Source organism: Pleurodeles waltl, chromosome 8 (assembly GCF_031143425.1).
Source record: "Pleurodeles waltl isolate 20211129_DDA chromosome 8, aPleWal1.hap1.20221129, whole genome shotgun sequence".
Lineage (NCBI taxonomy): Eukaryota > Metazoa > Chordata > Amphibia > Caudata > Salamandridae > Pleurodeles > Pleurodeles waltl.
The window spans coordinates 1,052,703,228-1,052,722,626 of NC_090447.1; the positions used below are offsets into that span (position 1 = coordinate 1,052,703,228).

The 19,399-nt window shown below is 46.0% G+C and overlaps 1 long non-coding RNA gene across 1 annotated transcript in view; it reads left to right on the forward strand.

The window, feature by feature from the left end:
- The window catches only part of LOC138249184 (uncharacterized), a 229,788-nt gene extending 218,205 nt beyond the window's left edge, over positions 1 to 11,583 (forward strand). Inside the window, exon 3 of the long non-coding RNA XR_011194765.1 lies at positions 10,585 to 11,583. This is a non-coding gene — a long non-coding RNA (uncharacterized lncRNA). The remainder of the gene's footprint in view (positions 1 to 10,584) is intronic.
- The last annotated feature ends 7,816 nt before the right edge of the window (positions 11,584 to 19,399 follow it).

The window sequence follows — 19,399 nt, forward strand, 5'->3', positions numbered from 1 at the left end:
TTCTCCCCCCTCATCTGCATCAACCATCTGAGAGGTCTGTGGTCAGTTTGTACACGGAAGTGAGTGCCAAACAAGTAAGGCCTCAACTTCTTCAGGGACCAAACCACAGCAAAGGCCTCCCTCTCAATGGCACTCCATTTCTTCTCTCTGGGGAGTAGTCGCCTGCTGATGAAGGCAACTGGGTGATCATGGCCCTCTTCATTAACTTGTGCTAACACTGCCCCAATCCCTTCCTCTGAAGCATCTGTTTGCACTACAAACTCCTTGCTATAGTCAGGGGCCAGTAACACTGGTGCTGAACACATAACCTGTTTTAGGGTGTCAAAAGCTTTTTGACACTCTGGGGTCCAAATGACCTTCTTGGGTTGTTTCTTGGAGGTAAGCCCAGTCAGAGGGGCCACTATGGTCCCAAAATTCTGAACAAACCTCCTGTAATACCCAGTCAGGCCAAGAAAGGCCCTGACCTGAGTCTGGGTTTTTGGAGCCTCCCAATCCAGGATAGTCTGGATCTTGGGCTGGAGAGGTTGTACATGGCCTCCACCAACAAGGTGGCCCAGGTACACAACAGAACTTTGCCCTATCTGGCACTTGCTTGCCTTGATAGTCAGGCCTGCTTGAAGCAGGGCCTGAAGCACTTCCTTCAGGTGGACCAGGTGGTCCCTCCAGGTGGAACTAAATACAGCTATATCATCCAGATAAGCTGCACTAAAAGATTCCAACCCAGATAGGACTCTATTCACCAACCGTTGGAAGGTGGCAGGAGCATTTTTCATCCCAAAGGGCATCACCTTGAACTGAAAGTGGCCCTCTGGTGTGGAAAATGCTGACCTCTCCTTAGCTCTTGGACTTAAGGCAATCTGCCAATATCCTGAGGTCAGATCAAATGTGCTCAGGAATTTGGCAGCCCCCAACCTGTCAATGAGCTCATCAGCTCTAGGTATGGGGTGAGCATCAGTCCTAGTGACTGCATTTAGACCTCTGTAGTCCACACAGAATCTTAATTCTTTCTTCCCACCTTGGGGATTAGCTTTGGGTACCAGTACCACTGGACTGGACCAAGGACTATCAGAGGGCTCAATTACCTTCAGGTCCAACATCTTAGCCACTTCAGCTTTGATGTTGGCCTTGACCTGGTCAGACAGCCTGTACAGCTTGTTCTTGACAGGCAAGCTGTCACCAGTGTCAACATCATGGACACACCAATTGGTGAGTCCAGGGGTCAGGGAGAACAGACTAGCAAACTGTCCCAAGACTTGCTTACAGTCTTGTTGTTGCTGATCTGTCAGTTTGGGAGAGAGTACCACTCCCTCCACTGACCCATCTTTTTCCTTTGAGGATAGGAGGTCTGGCAGAGGTTCACCCTCCTCCTCCTTCCCTTCATCAGTGACCATCAGCATGGTCATGTCTGCCCTGTCCTGGTGGGGTTTCATCCTATTAACATGCAGGATCCTGTGAGGATTCCTGGGGGTGCCAAGGTCCACCAAGTAGGTGACCTCACCTTTTTTCTCTAGGATTGGATAGGGCCCAGTCCATTTGGCCTGTAGTGCCCTAGGAGCCATGGGCTCCAAAACCCACACCAGCTGTCCTGGGTGATACTCAGGCATGGTAGCCTTTTGATCATGCCAGAGCTTCATGAGCTCCTGACTGGCCTCCAGGTTCCTGCTTGCCTTCTTCATATACTCAGCCATGCGAGACCGCAGGCCTAGTACATAATCCAGCACATTCTCCTTGGCTTCCTTGAGAGGCTTTTCCCAAGACTCTCTCACCAAGCACAATGGGCCTCTTACAGGGTGCCCAAACAGTAACTCAAAGGGGCTGAATCCAACCCCCTTCTGTGGCACCTCCCTGTAGGCAAACAGCAGGCATGGGAGGAGGACATCCCACCTCCTCCTGAGTTTGTCAGACAAACCCATGATCATGCCCTTCAGGGTCTTATTGAATCTTTCCACTAGACCATTGGTCTGTGGATGGTAGGGTGTGCTGAACTTATAAGTAACACCACACTCCTCCCACATGGCTTTCAGATAGGCTGACATAAAGTTTGTGCCCCTATCTGAGACCACCTCCTTTGGGAATCCCACTCTGGTGAACACACCAAGTAGGGCCCTAGCCACTGTGGGTGCAGTGATTGTCCGGAGGGGTATTGCCTCAGGGTACCTGGTGGCATGGTCCACTACCACCACAATGTACCTGTTACCTGAAGCAGTCGGTGGGTCTAGGGGACCAACAATGTCAATCCCCACCCTCTCAAAGGGAGTCCCAACCACTGGCAGTGGAATTAAGGGAGCCTTTGGCTTGCCCCCTGTCTTGCCACTGGCTTGACAGGTGACACAGGAGCTGCAAAACTCCCTGACTTTTTCTGACATTTCTGGCCAAAAAAAATGGTTGACCAGCCTGTTCCAGGTCTTGGTCTGTCCCAAATGACCAGCTAAGGGGAAATCATGGCTTAAGGTAAGGAGGAATTCTCTATACTTTTGGGGGACCACTACTCTCCTAGTAGCCCCTTCTTTAAGGGTCCTAGCCTCAGTGTAGAGAACTCCATCCTCCCAGTAAACCTTGTGGGTACCACTGGTATCCCCTTGTTCTTGCCTGGCAGCAGTCTGCCTCAGGCCCTCAAGAGTGGGACACTCTCTTTGTCCCTGGCACAAATCTTCTCTGGTGGGCCCACCTGCCCCTTGCAGTTCTGCCAAGTCAGGCAGAGTTTGCAGGGAAGGTGTCCCTCCCTCAGAGTTCAGATCCTCCCCCTCAGGGTTGGATTCTTCCTGACCCTCTGTACTTGTTGGGGCTGGCAAGCCAGACCCAGTGCTCTTTCTCTTTTTCTTGGAGGCTTGGCCCATTGTTCCAGGGTCCAAGTGTCCAGCATTTCCCTGTTGTGCTGCCTGTGACCTGGTCACAGCACACACCCATTCAGGGAGGTCCAGCATCTGTGCATGGACCCTTCTCTCCACTTCTGACCATTCAGATGCTTCAAGATCATTTCCCAGCAGACACTCTACTGGGAGGGCAGGAGCTACAGCTACTTTTTTAGGGCCAGTCACACCTCCCCATTCCAGACTCACCATAGCCATGGGATGGAGTTTGGTTCTGCTATCTGCATAAGTCACCTGGTGGAAGACACCAGGTAAGACCTGCTCTGGAGAAACCAGCTTTTCTGTGACCATTGTCACACTGGCTCCTGTATCTCTCAGAGCTTCCACTTCAGTCCCATTGACTTTAGGCCTCTGCCTATACCTCTGCATGATGGGAGGTAAGGTGGCCATAGTTGCAATGTCCACCCCACCCACGGATACTAAGGTGACTTCAGTGTACCCTGATTCCACCCCTGGGCCAACTTCCACCCCCAACCCTACACTAGCAATCCCCTGGGATTGCCCACCAGTGGGGGGCTTCTTGGTGCAGATAGCATCTCCTCTTTTATGTCCTGGCTGATAACAGTCAAAACACTTGCCGGCCTTAGCAAGCTCCTGAAACCTTCCTGCTTTAGCAGGATCAAAATTCTTTCCCTGATACCCTTTCCCTTTAAAAGTGAATTGGCTCGGGGCTCCCCCTCCCTGAGAAGTTTTTGGGGACTCTTGTGAGGACTCTTTGGGTTTTTTGTCATCTTTCCCTTGGTTCTTCCCCTGAGAAGAACCATGTCCTCCCTTTTTCTGATCACCCCCTGGGGGTCTCTGGTTAACTCTAGTTCTTAACCAGTCATCTGCTGCCTCCCCCAGCTCTCTGGGGTTGGTCAACCTAGAGTCTACTAGATACTGGCGGAGCCTCTCTTGGACACAATTAGTTAGAAGGTGCTCCCTCATAATCAAATTGTACAGCCCCTCAAAGGTACTTACCCTGTTGCCCTGTATCCAGCCCTCCAGTGCTTTCACTGAAATGTCCACAAAGTCCACCCAGGACTGGGTGCTTGTCTTTTGGGTGTCCCTAAACTTATGCCTATACTGCTCTGGGGTTAGACCAAACTTCTTAGTCAAGCAACTCTTCATACTGGGGTATGAGTCTGCATCCTCCCCACTCATGGTTAGGAGCCTATCCCTCCCAGAGTTGGGAACTAACTCCCAAAGGAGTGAACCCCAGTACTGAGGCTTGACTTTCCTCATTTGGAGGGCCCTCTCAAAGGCCCCCAGCCACTTATCTATGTCATCCCCCTCCACATAGGCAGGAACCACCCCTTTGGGTAATCTGGGGGCAAAACCCCCACCCAGGGACACCTCAGTTTCTTTCTCGCTGCTTCCATCTTTTTTTTCTTTGCTTGCCCACTTTTTCTTTTCTAGGGCAAGCTTCTCTGCCTCCAAAGCTATGTAGGCTAGCTGGGCTTCCAGCTCTCTTTCCCTAATGGATGGGTTCTCTCCTCCTGAAAGGACCCTCTTCCTACCACTAGCTTTGGGTCTGCCCCTAGTGACTGTGTCCAGTGAGGACCGTTCCTCCTCTTCCTCACTTGGGGTCTGATGCCTTTCCTCCCCTGACTGGTTAGAGTTAGCATCATCCTCTTTTGGTTCCTCCTCTGGAGCTTCCTCTGTCTCTACCTCTTGGGCCTCAGCCCATGCTGTCAGGGATTTAATCAGGATTTCCTTCCTGAGATTAGTGGTTGCAGGCAACCCCCTCTCAATACACAACCCCCTAAGCTGGACTACTGTCAGTGTGGGTAGGCTAGCCAGATCAAGCTCCATGGTTCCCTAGTTTTGTGTCAACAAAAACTTTTTGCAAAAATTGGAAACAAGAATTTAGAAAAATTACAAAAATTCAATAATTGAAATTAATCCAAATTAATTTAAAAAAAAAAATTAAAATTAAAAATTAAAAACAATTTTTGCACTAGGACAATTTAAAGGATTTTTAATTTGTTTTATCTAAAACTGTAACGTGATATTGAACACAAGTACAGGATCCCGTCGCTGCTTCCAATTTTGTTGGAAAATGGGTTATTGGTAGGGCAGGTAGGTACCTACACCTAGCAACAAGCCACAAACCTCCACAAAAGTACAGTTAGGTCTCAGTAAATTAATCCCAGCTCTACCCTTGGTAGCTTGGCATCGAGCGTCAAGGCTTAACTTAGGAGACAAAGTGTAAAGCATTCAAATATCACACAACAGTAATTAAATAAAACACAGGAAACAGTTTAAAAATCCAAAACCAATTTATAAAAATAGCTTATATTTTTATCTTTAAAATGACACAAAAACGATTAAAATCGGTTCAGGGGAACCGGAGATATGAATTTTTAAAGTATTATTATTTTCTAGCGCATAGAAACAAAAAGCGCCAATCGGGTCATCTGGTTGCACCAGGACCGGGACAAAGTCAAACTTTCAGGCCGACCGCGATGGAGCCCTGCTCGGCTACAGGTCGCGGGAAGCCTCGGTTAAAAAGTTACCTTCTGACTTAGTCTTTATTTTGAAGTTTTTCTTCACCGGGACGAACCTGCCAGTTGGATCCGACCTCCTGGAGCCCTTGTCCGGATACGCGAAGTCGGTTTCCTCGGTGGTGATTTCTACCTTCGGACTTAGACGTTTTTTCGAGATGAAAATCCTTCGACCGGGGTAAACCTGGATCTTGATCCGACGTCCGTGGAGCCCTTCTCGGATACGATGGCTGGAAGGTCCCGGTCAACTTTTTACGTTCGGACTTAGTCTTTTTTTCGGATGTTTTTCTTTACCGGGACGAACCACGAAGTCAGGCCGGGTCGCGGTTGAGGCAAGCCGGCTAGAATTTCCGCGTCGGGTCGGTCACTTTATGGAGCTTTTTTCCAAAATTTCTCCAATCTTTTCCAAACTTCTGGGGCTTCACCCAGATGTTCTTTTAAGGTTCTTTTGGGGTCCACAGCTCACCCCAAGGGTCCAGAAGTTCTGTGATGGTCCTTGGGAAGTGCGGACTTCAACTCCCAGAGTGCACCTGGCGCAAACTCCTTTTTGGCCACTGGGCAGTGGTCAGCTGGTCACTTTTTCAGGAGTTGGTGCAGGGGACTCTGGTTAGCAATTTTTCACCTGTAGCAAACAGGGAGTCCCTCCTTGAACCAGTGGAAGCCAGGCAAAGTCCTTCTTGTGGTGAAGCCCAAGTGTGCAGCTGGTGCAGTCTTTCTGAGTGCAGGGTCCAGGTGCAGGCCAGGGGTCCAGCAGGGCAGTCCTTCTTCTTCTTGTAGTTCTTTCTTCTTGAAATTTGGTGGGGATCTGAGGCGTGGGTGCAGGTCTGCCAGTTTTATCCTTGCTCCTGGGTGAAAAGCAGGGGGGCCCTGGTTCTCCAATCAGGGACAGGGTCGTCCCCCTGTGATGACCACTTCCTGGGAAGTGTGGCAAAAATCCATCCCAGAAGGCAACAGTCTCTAAAAATCCAAAATGGATGAATCTGATTTTTGGAGGAGAGATCTGGCTGAACCCACCCACTGGTGTGGCTAAAAATCATAAACACACCCCTCTCCTGCCCTCTCCTAATCTAATCAAGGGGGCACCTAGCTGTCTGGGGTTGCAGGATGTGGGGGTGTTGCTGGGTGCTCCAGATGTCCTTCTCTGCCTTTGAAGACCAGTTTGGCAGCCCTCCCCCTTCCTGCTTCCCCATCTGCTGAGGGGAGATTCTCTCCCCCAAGCACATTCCTTTGTGTAAAGCCAGGCCACTTCACACCTCATTAAAGTGGCCTGGCAGAAGCTGCTGCAGGCTGGCCAATCAGAGCACAGCAGCAAAAACAATGCAGAGCTGAAATTGGCAACTTTTTAGGTAAAGTCTAAACTTTTTACCTGCACTAGTTATATTAAATCCAACAACTGGAAGTTGTGGGATTTATTATAACAATCAATTTGATACCAAATTCTTGGTATGTAACATTTAAGGAGACTTTAAAATTTAAAATAAAGTCTGCCCATTCTAGCCTATGAAGGCCATTTACTTCAATGAGGGAAAAACGAATTTGGCTGTTTTTACCTCACCAGGGCTTATAAATCTATTTTTATAAAGTCCCTGCTTATAGTTACATGGCACCCAGCCCTAGGGGCACATAGGGCACACCTTAGGGGTGACTTATATGTAAAAATAAGGTAGTTTAAAACTTTGGAAGTACCTTTAATTCCAAAGTCGAATTTGCATATAACTTTAATTTAAAAGCAGCCAGCAAGGCAGGCTTGCTTTTAAAATGACACTGGGCACCTCAGCAATGCACCTAGGTGTGCACCACCTATGCTGTGGTCCCTAAACCTACATGCCCTACCATATACTAGGGACTTATAGGTAGGTTAACTTAGCCAATTATAATTAGCCTAATTTGCATATCCATTTTACACAGAGCACTGGCCCTGGGACTGGTAAGCAGTACCCAGGGCACAGCCAAGAGTCAGTAACCACCAGTACCTATCCAGAAAGAGTGGGGGTGATCAGGCAAAAAAAAGGACTTTCCTACACTACAATATACTTCCTCCCGAAGAGTTTAAAAAATCCCCCAGGGCGTCCAATTGTCTCGAGTTGTGGAGCACTGTATGAAAATATCTCTACTTATGTGGATTTCTTTCTGGCACCGTTAGTACAAAATTTGAGTTCCTATATTAAGGATACTGGTGAGGATTCTTGCTGACATTGGATGGGAAGAAGGCTATAAATTGGTCACTATTGACATGGTATCTCTCTATACATCTATTGACCACGAGATTGGATTTGCAGTGCAATATTTTTTACAACAACGTGACATCAGTCTGTTAAAACACTCTCAAATGCTGTTGAAGATGATAGAATTGTGTCTGAACAATAATATATTCCTATTCAATCATCAAATCTTTGCCCAAATCCACGGGACAGCAATGGGCGTTTCCTTCTCACCGAGTTATGCCATCTTGACCATGGGCTGGTGGGAGAAACAGATAGCCTGGGGAGGTGAGAATGAGAAACTAGCGGAGAAAGCTGTGATCTGGTTAAGATTTATAGATGATCTTTTCATCATTTGGAATGGGACAGAAAATGAATTCCTGCAATACTTTGTAAAACTAAATCAAAATGATACGGGCCTCCAATTCACATTTAATATAAGTAAAGAACGGGTCCAGTTTTTGGATGTGATGGTGTATGTAGAGAACAATCGGATTCAGACAACACTATTTCGGAAGTAAACGTCAGCTAACAGCATCTTGCATGGAGAGAGCTTCCATCCAATGTCATTGAAAAAGAGTATACCTTATGGAGAATTTGTCAGAATAAAACGTAACTGTTCCACGGAAAGTGAAATGGAACAAAAATTCACTGAAACGAGACAGAGATTTCTTCAAAGAAAATACAAATACAAAGATATTAGAGCTGGGGAACTAAAAGCTAGAGCCCGAACCAGAGATAATATAGTGAACAAAACAATGATGAAAAAACCTCAGGAAGACACAACTATCAGATTTGTAATGACATACACCAAGGAGAGCCATTTAATCTCGAAAATTCTGAGGAAATATTGGTACATTATAAGGAAGGACCCAGAGGTGGGAAAGTTGTTTGGGGAAAAACCTATGGTTACCTATAAAAAAGTACCATCTTTACAGAACCTTTTGGTTAATAGTCACTTTCAGATCAAAGAACAGTCAAACTGGCTCTCGAGCCAAACAAATGGTTTTGTTTGCTGTAAGAAGTGCAAAGCATGCTGCACTGGGATGACCGTGAAGGAATTTGAGGACTCTGGTGGTAACAAGATGACTATCAACAAAAAGATCACATCTAATTCCAATTATGTGATATATGTGATTCAATGCACATGTGGTCTGCATTATGTGGGCAGTACAATTTGTCCTTTAAAAAAACGCATTTTGGAACACATTGGAGCAGTACAAAATAAGGATACAACCTATGCTATTGCAAAACACCTTATGACTCATGATGGAGCTAAATGGACAGATATGAGATTTTTTGGTATTGCGAGTGTAGAGAGCAATGAAAGGGGAGGACATAGAGAGTTACAACTGAGACGTTTGGAGTCACGGTTCATAGTACAGCTCAAGACCAAAAGCCCGAGGGGTCTGAATGGGGATGAAGAATTGCATTATCATCTGTAGGTTGAGGATATATAACACTTTTGCTAACAGTTATTAGATAAGATTACCTGTGGATGTGTGGATAGAGGACATTTATAGATAAATATCAAGGAGAAAATGAGGTACATTTAGGATGTATATGAGAAAGTATGAAAAAAATAATAGATAAGTGCACCAATCTATTATCAGGTATATATAGCAATCACAGAGGTAATTGCATTAAGCAAGGTTAATAGTACCAACAGAATAGAAATGGACATAATGATTGTTGTGAATAGTGTTATTCTTTGCACATATTAATTTAGACAATTTGTGTAGCGGTGGGCACGTTCTGTGGTGGTGGGGAGCTTGGTTTTTAATCACAACATTTAATTTATTTTTAATAGACTACATGTCCCACAATGCACTAATAGGGGTCATAGGAGAGACTCTATAAATAGGGGACATGGAGATAGGACTAAGTTACTGTGATCAAGACCAGTAGGTCGAAACGCGTCAGTAGTGAAGGATGGTGATTTAATCCTGACTGCAATAAAAATAAATAATTTCCTCCTGGAGTGTGGTGGTGAAGTTGCTTGCAACTGTTTGTTTTTGGTTTCATGAGAGGAAATGGTCCATTCCTCACACCTCCACCAACATGAAAGAGCGCGCCAGAAGCAGGACCAGTTTGTTTTCTCATATATATATATATATATATATATATATATATATATATATATATATATATATATATATATATATATTTTGGCCCCAGGGTATGGGTACATAGAGCCTGAAGGTAACCCTATGCTTTGTCTGCCAAAGGCTGTGCACGGTGTGGGGTTGGCAGCTGGCTGTGGGTTTGGCCACAGGGCCTAGCAGCAGGTCAAACCCTGTGACCAACACCCCATTGCACATGACCAGTGTGTTGGGAAGTAGAGAGAGTGACATGATTACAACTACCATGAGGCCCTGTTTCTGTAAATCAAAACAAAAGACCATTGTGCTCTTGCCCATATTCATGTGTTTGCCATGTCAGAACTAATGTTCACTCATGATGGACTGAGAAATGTAATTATCATGCTTAACTCAGAGACATGTTTGCCTACCTAACTTGATGTTGGTCTGGAATCTACAAATGAAACTATGGATGGCATAAATGACACCTTACCAAGTGTGTCCATCAATTATTTGTAAGTTATTAAGCCGTTTCAGTCGATTGGAAGTTGCAGGTAACCCAGTGACCCTGCACTGCTCGCATAATGTCTACTGCTGAATTTATCACCAAGTTGTGTGTTCAACTGTATTGTATACTTCTAGGGCTTGGAATAGTCAAATACACATGTTACTTCTCCACTGTGTTGGATTAACTGTTTGTTATATGTCATGTTCATTCCTTCATCTAAAATGTAACTTATCAGCACATCTAATGAGCTGCTCAATTCTAACACAGTCTTTGCAACCACTACAAATGTCATGTCAACAATTTCAATACTATGAAAATATATCACAATCGGAAACTCTACGGTTAAGATTTTCCTAGGTCTGTACTTGCTCTGACACAAAACATTTGGATGTAGATTCCACACTTACACCAATAACAATGTTCTCTATTTCGCAACAGGTTGATCTGGCACAGCATCTGGGCAGAGACTGTCCATTGAACAGACTTCCAACCCACCCCCGGATGAAGTCCTCAGGGGTGACAACACTCCTGCACCTGTGAATGACAGACATGGCACATCTGCTCAGTGCAGTTAGACGGCAACAGCGAGGCTCACCGTACCCATACCAACACCTCTCACCCCAGCTGAAAAAACAACTCAGCCAACAACATTCCCCCCATCATGTGTAGCTAGCACAGTTAGTACAGTCTTGTGCTCCGCAGTCCTGGTTCCTGAAGTGCAGATCACCAGCCCTGACACAGAGGGACCAGGACCCAGTTTGAGAGGCCATCCTGGGCCAAGGGCACAGGCTTGTGAGGGTAGTGTCCGTGGGAGGCATGCTTTGGGCCAGCAGAGTGAGGCGACTTGTATGCTCACGACCAGGACACCATCAGGCTAGTCTTGGCGGTCTATCAGGAACCCCAAGGTGTGATGGGCCAGGTAGCTACCAAAGTCCGGGAAATTAAGCAGCTGCAGAGGACATGTAACAACTGATGGAGGCCCAGAAGATCCAACATGGGCACAATAACAGGGGTGCTAATGGACATCCATACAACCATGAGCAGGCTTTTTCACCACCCTCTAACCTCCCCTGTAATGCAACCATATCAAGCCCATCCACATCTGTGGCAGTCACAGGAAGAGAGGGCCTGACAGAGGAAAAATCATCATCAGACACCCCTGCCTCTGCAGCAGCTGAACCCCTCTGCCCTCGCAAGTGGGGATGTCCATGAAAATATCCAGAAGGTGTGGATGGCAAGACACCCAACATTGTCAGCAAGAAACCTCAACCTTAATGTCCTCCTTTGTGTATCACACATTCGCTCTATGGACTAATTTTGAACACTATTCCATTTCTGATTGGTGGAGTAATGTGACTTTGGATTTCAGATGATTTTCACATTTTTTCATGTTTGCTTCTGCACCAAGTATGTCTTCACCTTTACCAATTTGAAATATCAAATATACCTCTATTGCATAATCAATAAAAATCATTGCAGTCAGCAGTGTACATAAAAGCGTTGTCAAGTTAAAATAGGACGCCAGAAATTACCTTCTGGGTTACTTATTCACATAGAGTTAAAACACTGAAACCAAGATAAGTTATTGGAAACCTGCATAAATAACATTGTGTAGTTTATGACTGGGGTAAAAACATGAACTGTCCCCTTCACCTCTATGGGTTCCTTATGTTTCTATGTCTAGGCTGAGCGTGAAAATAGCCTTAACAAAATTTCTTAGTCATAGGTTGATGAGCTCCATCAGCTTCCACAATAATTTGTGCATGCTTTAAAAGATGTTCAACATTTAATATGAATTTTGCTATGCATGCTATGTTCTGTGGTGTCAGCCCTTTGAGGCAAAATAGAATAGCTTGTCGGCATGATCTACTGCCATTTTTGATCAACATGTCTTTGAGGTACAGTTTCTCCCAGGGTACCAGTGCAGGGAGGTGTAAGAAGTCTTACTGATGCTATGCACATAGCCTGCATTTCCCATCATGTGAGGGTTTGAGCCATTTTGGAACTGCGTCCAGTGACAGGAGTAGACCAAACCTGGCATGCATCACCTTTGTTTTTGGAGATTTATTCAGTATCCCTCCCAGGTATGACTGTGCTGTTGGCCCCTTGTATGTGTTGATCGTCACTATTGCTGGGAATGTAACCTGAACTTGTGTTTGTCCTTACTCTACAATAGCTGCTTGATTTGCTTGTTTATTAGTTGCTTGAATGATTTATGCAGTAAGGACTTTTGCCACAGCTCTTCTGCCTGCAATTGTTTAATTGCCAAGACGATTTTGTCAGACCATGAATTTTAGTCATCTGGCGTGTTCAGGCCTGCTTCCTCCAGGTAAGTGCTTTTAGTGTGTTTGGGAGTGCCTGTCTTAGTAGCCTGCTTAAGTAGAGAGGCATATTTGAGGATAGGTCCATACTGTACCAAGGCTTGATCTTGTAGCCCGATTTCCAATCTGACTCATGCTGGTGAATAACTCTGTGGCAGGTGGAAAAGAAAGCGGAAAAAAACGTTACTCTGGGCAATAGTCAAGAAATCATTAAACTTGCCAGGGTAAATTTCTAGACCATATACAAGAGAGGGCAGGAACGTTGCCTTGATCACATTGAGGACCGGGCTCCAGGTTGGACTTTGCAGTTTCATAGATAGATTTTGAAAAGCTGCAAGTTGCGATGCCACTCTGCCTTTCAAGGTGTTTAGATGCAAACAGTGAGACCAGCTCTCCTGCAACCAGACTCCCAGATATTTGTAGCTACTACTTCCACCCACTGCTTTTTCTTAATTACACGCTAGCTGAAGATGACTACCTCGGTTTTCTCCAGGTTTAACAGCATCATGTTGGACGTGCGGTACTGATTTAGGGTATGTAGAAATAGTTGGACCCCCAAGCCTGAAAGATTCAGAAGGATGATGTTGCCTGTGTATAGTAGTGCCGTTAGGAATTGGTGGCCCTATTTGGGGGGATGGGAACTGGAAGAGTTCAAATGTGCGCACAGATCTGCCACATATAAATTGAACAACATCGGGGCTAGTACGCAGCCTTGCTTCATGCCTCTTTTTATTGGAATTTTATTAGACACTCTTCCATTGCTGCCACTTTTACCCTAGCCCAGTTGTCAGAATATAAAAGCTGAATTTCTCTTAGCAGGTATGGTAGAATATTGAGAGCTACTAACTTCTTCCACAGTCTATGCGGTTCAACAGAACTGAAAGCTTTAGATAGATCCACAAAGCAGGTGTTCAAGGCCATTTTCTTTTTGGGATATTTTTCCACCAACATTGCTAGTGCTAGCAGGTTGTCAGAGGTACTCGATGAAGGATGAAAGCCTGTTGGGTTCAGAGGAATTAGATTCAGTTTGTCTGCCATGTCTTTCAGTACTGCTAACAGGGCAATCTGTGAATATTTTTGCATCAGTGTCGAGCAAAGCGATCAAAGAATAGCAGTCTGGGTTCCCATAGGGGTCCTTCTTGTAGTTTGGATGGAGAATTGCCCCTTTCCAGGAAAGCCTGTTTGGTTCAGAGGAATTAGATTCAGTTTGTCCGCCCTGTCTTTCAGTACTGCTAACAGGCAATCTGTGAATATTTTTTTGTCGGTGTCGAGCAGAGCAATCAAACAATAGCATTCTGGGTTCCCATAGGGGTCTTTTTGTAGATTGGATGGAGAATTACCCCTTTCCAGGAATCAGGGATTTTGTTGTTTGTGACCAAGGCCATGAACATGTTGCTAAGCTGGTTAGAACAAAATTCGAGATCGTGCTTTAAGACCCCCACAGGGAGGACATTTGGTCCAGGAGGCCCGTTAGTTTTACAGTGTCTAAGGTGTCCTTCGATCTTTTGTACTTCGAAGGATAGGGGATTCAGTTCATTATTTGAGCTTGAGCTGCGTTTTGCCGCTTCCTGACAGATGCATATTTTGGAGATGTACTTAATCCACTTTACCTATGGCACGGTGTTGCTTAGGGTTCCTGCAGCCCCGCGCTCCACTTTGATTGACAATGGACCACAGGGGACAGCTGTTTGTTTGCATGCCTCAATGATTTTGATCCATTCCTGGTCATAGTGTGCCTGCTTTTCTTCCCAGACTGCCTTCTTATATTTCTTTCTGAATTCGTTGAAGGTCCCAAGTTGGCTTGTTTCCATATGTTGTTTTTTTAGGGCTCTCGCTGCTTTGTTGAGCAGTTGCCTTTGTTGCTTTAGGGATTGTGTGAACCACAAATTTTTGTTCCATGGAGGACCCACACTGTGTCTTTGAAAGGGAGCTTGCTGGTTCCTTAGTGATGTTAAATTTGCTTCCCATTGGGTGATTGTGTCCATCTGGGACCCTAAATTGGGTAATGAGCTTGTTTTCCATGCCTCATATTTCCCCATAAACAAGTTTGACCATCTTATGTGGTGTAGATGGCTTCCAGGATCCTGTGACCCTATAATGTGCACCTGTGCCATATAATGGTTGTTGTTCGTGATTTCCATAACTTGCGGATGATGATCACTTTCGCATCAAACTTCTGTGCTAAAGACATGAATGAACTTGAAGAATGCCATAGACACGAATGTATAATCTTGGGTAATTGCCGATTTCTTTGATTTGTCCATTGGGTTCATTGGGCAGTCTGCGAGGAATTGACCATTTAAGGCCCTCAGTCCAAATGCCTCTAAGGCTCTCACCAGAGGATGAGCATGTTTGTCCATGTCCCTGAAGCGTGATACTTGCTGTGGAATGCCTAGGCACTGATCCAATCCTCCTTCTCTGGTGATTCTTTTCCCACGGTTGGCCATGTTCAGGTTGAAGTCGCCTGTGAAGCACCAGAAGGCGTTCCCATATGAGACTTTTAGAGATTACAATACATTTTCTGTGGTGTCTGATAGGTGCTGTTTGTGTGTCGCATTGGGGTTGATATAAATGTTTAATATTATAACCACTGTAGATGCCTGTTCCAATAGCCAGTTTTCAATGATGATGTCTAACATGCAGGCTGGAAGCTGGACAATACTCCTTGCCTTTAAAGATTTACTTGTGGTTATGTAGGTTGAAAGACCTTCCTTGGGGTGCCCTTTGGACTTTGGATTGGCAGCTGGGATACTGAATTCTTGGAATCCTGCTAACGTATTATCAGCCACTCTCTAAGTTTCTTGTGGAAAGATGGTATCAACATTTCTCAAAAAGGATTCCAGGTTTGAGTCATAAGCGATTTTGGTAGCCCCTGCTATTGTCCAAGATATTAATTTTGCATTGCCCTGTGCACATTTGGGCTGCGTCCTACACTTTGAGGTTTTTTGGTATTGCTGGAATCCCGCTCCCACCTTGGAGTGTAGTGGTACATCAGGATCCATGGGAGAATTTTTTCCAACTGGTTCCTTCTTTTTTCGGGTCCACTTCTTGGCCAGGTGTTCCTGTACAATAGAGATTATGAATTCTCTTGGCTCAGTGATGAAGGTGGAGGAGGCCCCCTTGGTATGCTATAAGATTGACCTCTGATTGATAGCCCGGGGTTGCTGTCTGTGTTCTGTCTCATTTTCTCATCGCTCTTTGAAGGATGAGGAATGTCAGATCCTTTACTTTGTTCCCTTCTTTAAGCTCTATACACCAGAGTTAAAATACATTTGACTTTGATAATAACACCTGCATTTTTTCTGCGCTGTTAAAATAGACTTCTGTGCACTCGTTTGAGTCGCTCTTACTTGGTGCTAGCAAGGCTACGTACTCAAAATCTTTAATGTTCAATTGTTTCACCCCTGGGATAGCATTGTAGATTCTCGTGATGTTGCCTCTGTTTAGGATGTTCCATGGGCCCTGAGATTTATATGTTGGATGAAAAAATAAGGGCATGAGTCCCCCTGTCCTTGGAATGCAGCCAATGATAGGGTGCTGTTGTGTGGCCCTTTTTGATGTGCAAAGCTGATGTCAGTTTGGCATCTGTACTTTTCCTTTGCTCTACCACGGTGGGTGCTTGAAGTGTGGTATTTGTACTGATCAGACGGGCAGCGGTCTTTGTGAATGACCCAGGTGGTCTTGGCACCCAGGCTGAAAATCTCATTGCGGGGTGATCATTTGATTGTTCCCTTGTTTCCTCAGGGGTGATCCCAAGACAGGTGGCCAGGGTGGAGGTGCTTATAACTATTGAGATGGACAGGGTTCTCGTTGGGCTCTATCACACTGGTTGATATGAATTGAGCCCTGTGTAGTGGATCCTGGTTTCTCCCCTGAATCGTCCCAGGATCTAGAAGTTGAAATTTGTATGATTGTACCAAGAGGTGGCAGCTGTGGGTGTTTGTTTGATCTGGGGCAGTTTGATTGTAGGTGTTTGGGCCTGTCAGTTGCCACTGTATTACCAAGAACCCCCCGGTTCATACTTCCTGCTGAGTCAGTTCCTTCCTCTTTCTGCTCCCCTTCAGTATTGATACCACTCTGTGACAGTGGCTGAATTTTGGTGTCTGTCAATAGAGTGGAAGGTGAGTCTTTTGTCAATCCACTTTGCTGCCTGACTCTTTTTTCAAATTCCCTCTCAATGGGTTATTGCTCCAGTTTCTGTGTAAAGGATGGGCTTTGTTTTCCTGACCCATGAATGATTTGTTGTGCATTTTCCTTAGACATTTCTTGTTTTTCCTGGACAGAATGGAAGAAAAGGACCTTCTTCTAGGCTGTGCACCTTTTTTTGGCCTTTCCACTATTGCTCCTAATGTCTGTGCTAGGCTTACTTCTGCCTGTGTTGCAACGTTTGGCACTCCCTTTCGTGGACTGTTTGTTGTTGCAGGGGTTTGTCATCCCTGTGGCCTTAGCCTGCCATTTCTCCACTGTTCAGCTTCCTGTTTTATCCTGATTGATGGCAGTTCTTAGAGTTGATCTAAGATTGGGCTGTAGTGGCAATGATGGGCCTGGGTAGTTGACTCCTTGTCGGCCTCCACATGTGCTTGGGTTTTTTTGATTAGCAAATTTAATCCGTCCAATTTATGGTCAATCACCATAGTTGTGGTTGCCAAGCTTTGTTAGATTTAAATGTCCAGTTTATCTGTATCGAAAATAGTGGTGTTTGTTATGGCTGAGTTTTGTTTAAAAAGTCCCATCCTGTCCGGAGAATAGCATCAGAGTTCATATGCCTTCGATTAAGCATCGTTTCGGATGCATATAGAATGTTTATGGTGGGTTGGTTATCATTCCCTTCTATGGGTGTGAGACCCCATTCCCGTGAGCGCAGGCCTTCATCTTTGTCTTTGTAGAAGACCTCCTCTTGCTCCTCCTGTATAAGAGAGGCCTCCCAGGGGTGGATGGGCTGGCTCTTCCTTGGAGTTGATAGTTTTAGAGCCAGGGTTTCACAGCTACCGATTTGATTTTCTTCTGTGCAATGCCCTGTGGTTGGGAAGTCATTGGGTTCTATGCTTCTGTCCTTTACCATTATGGTAGGGGATAGCGGGATTGCCTGCTTTTGTGGCTGAGAAGTGTGCTCGGTTCTGTTGTGTCAGATTTCCAAGCCAGGAAAGGCGCTTGGAAATGAAAGGTCCGGCATTGACTCTTGTGCTCCATTGCTTGGAGGGAAGTCTACCCAGGAGTTGCCAAAAGTGATTGCACTGTCTCTGGAAGATCTCCAGCCAGGTTTTGATCTCGGGAATGGTTCTCCAGAGAGTGCCTTCTAATTGGTGATTTTCCCCAGTGGTGCAAAGTACTTCAGGATACCTTTAGATCCTCCGTTCACCTTCTGGGTTCTCCCTTGTGACCACTCCTGGAGTCCTGGTGAACGCTACTGTGAAGCTGTTGCCCCTTTTAGTGTCACCTGTGTTGTGGGTTGGGGCCTTGTAGCTTGCTTCATTTTCTACCCTTTGGCCCATCCCCCCTGTTTATTGGGGGCCACCTTCTCTTTCCTCATTAAATTTTGTACCTTGTAATGTGCCATTTGGAGGAGGGAGCTACGGGTCCTCATACTCTCTGCACACTCTAATTTGGTCTCGCCCTGTGGGTTCTGATGCCTGTGGGTGCTCCTCCTGCTCTGTGAAGTGAGTGAGTATGAGAATGTGATGGAAAGCTGGAGCCCCCCCGAGTTAAGGGAGCACGGCTGCTGCTGTCCCTAGGCTACAGGAGTACAAGGGAACAAGAGGCCAATGGCGAGCGGGTCTCACTGGTTGCCCCGCAAGCCATACCCAGACCTGGCTGGGCTTCTTCTGTGGGGTGCCATAGTGTACACTCACCTGCAGCCATCTTCGGCTAGGCACTCACGCTTGCTTGCTGCGCTTGCTGCATTGGTACCTGTGGTTGTAGCTGTAGCTGTGCCTGTTGACCCTTTGGTGTTGTAGAGCCAGGAGGCTGGAGCAGCCCAGAATCCTCTGGGCACAGCCTGTAGTCCTGGGATCCAGTGGACCAGCCAGTGGACCTGTGGCATCAAAAGCTGGGATCTTATGGTCCTATGGTCCTGTGTCACGTCATCCTGGAGACTGCCGACCTGCACTCTGCAGTTTGTGCAGTGAAATCAGGCCCCATTGGAATGGTCCACAAGTTACTGCTTGCTGCTGCTTGCTTGTTGGTGGAGGGGCGGTGGGGTGCTCAGCAGCCGGAGTTTACCAACTACAGGATTCAGCTAGCTAAAGTGCCCAACGGATCAGCTGGGATCAGATGGGCAGTTGTGGCCACACTGTCTGCTACGGCTTGCAGCTCAGCACGGTGTTCAGAACTTTCATGGCTCCTCCTCTCAGCATCCTCTCAGAGTTTCAGCGTCGCAGCTGACCCAGTCCCTGTACAGAGGTAGCTGGTGACCCTGGGGCATGTTGCCCCGAAGAGCAGCTCTGTACGTCCCACTCACCCACTCCCATGGAGCTCCTGCAGGGCCTGAAGCACGCCAGCCAATTCACACTGGGGCCACTATACTTCCCAGGATCCGGTGCTCAGCTGCGGAATTCATCACAACAGTAACAGTGTGGCACAGCGCGCCCAACCGCAGCAAACACCTATGAAGGACCAGCGGCCGAAAAAACGGAATGGAGAGACTTTATTACATTCACAGGTTACAAACTCTCTGCTGTAGAAAATTTAGCAATGTAGATAGTAATACCAGGTGAACTATACAATGACAAAACTGCATACTGCATACATGCGTACTTGTGTAAGCATGGATATGTTGCCATGTACACTCAGGTTCACAATGATGCCACACCAACATTTACATACAAGTGTCTTCTCTAAGAACAATTTTATTACATTGTTCAAAACGTAGGCTGCCAAGATGCTAGACACATAGCAAATCATGCAGGATTGAATCATACTTTGTAAGTGATCAT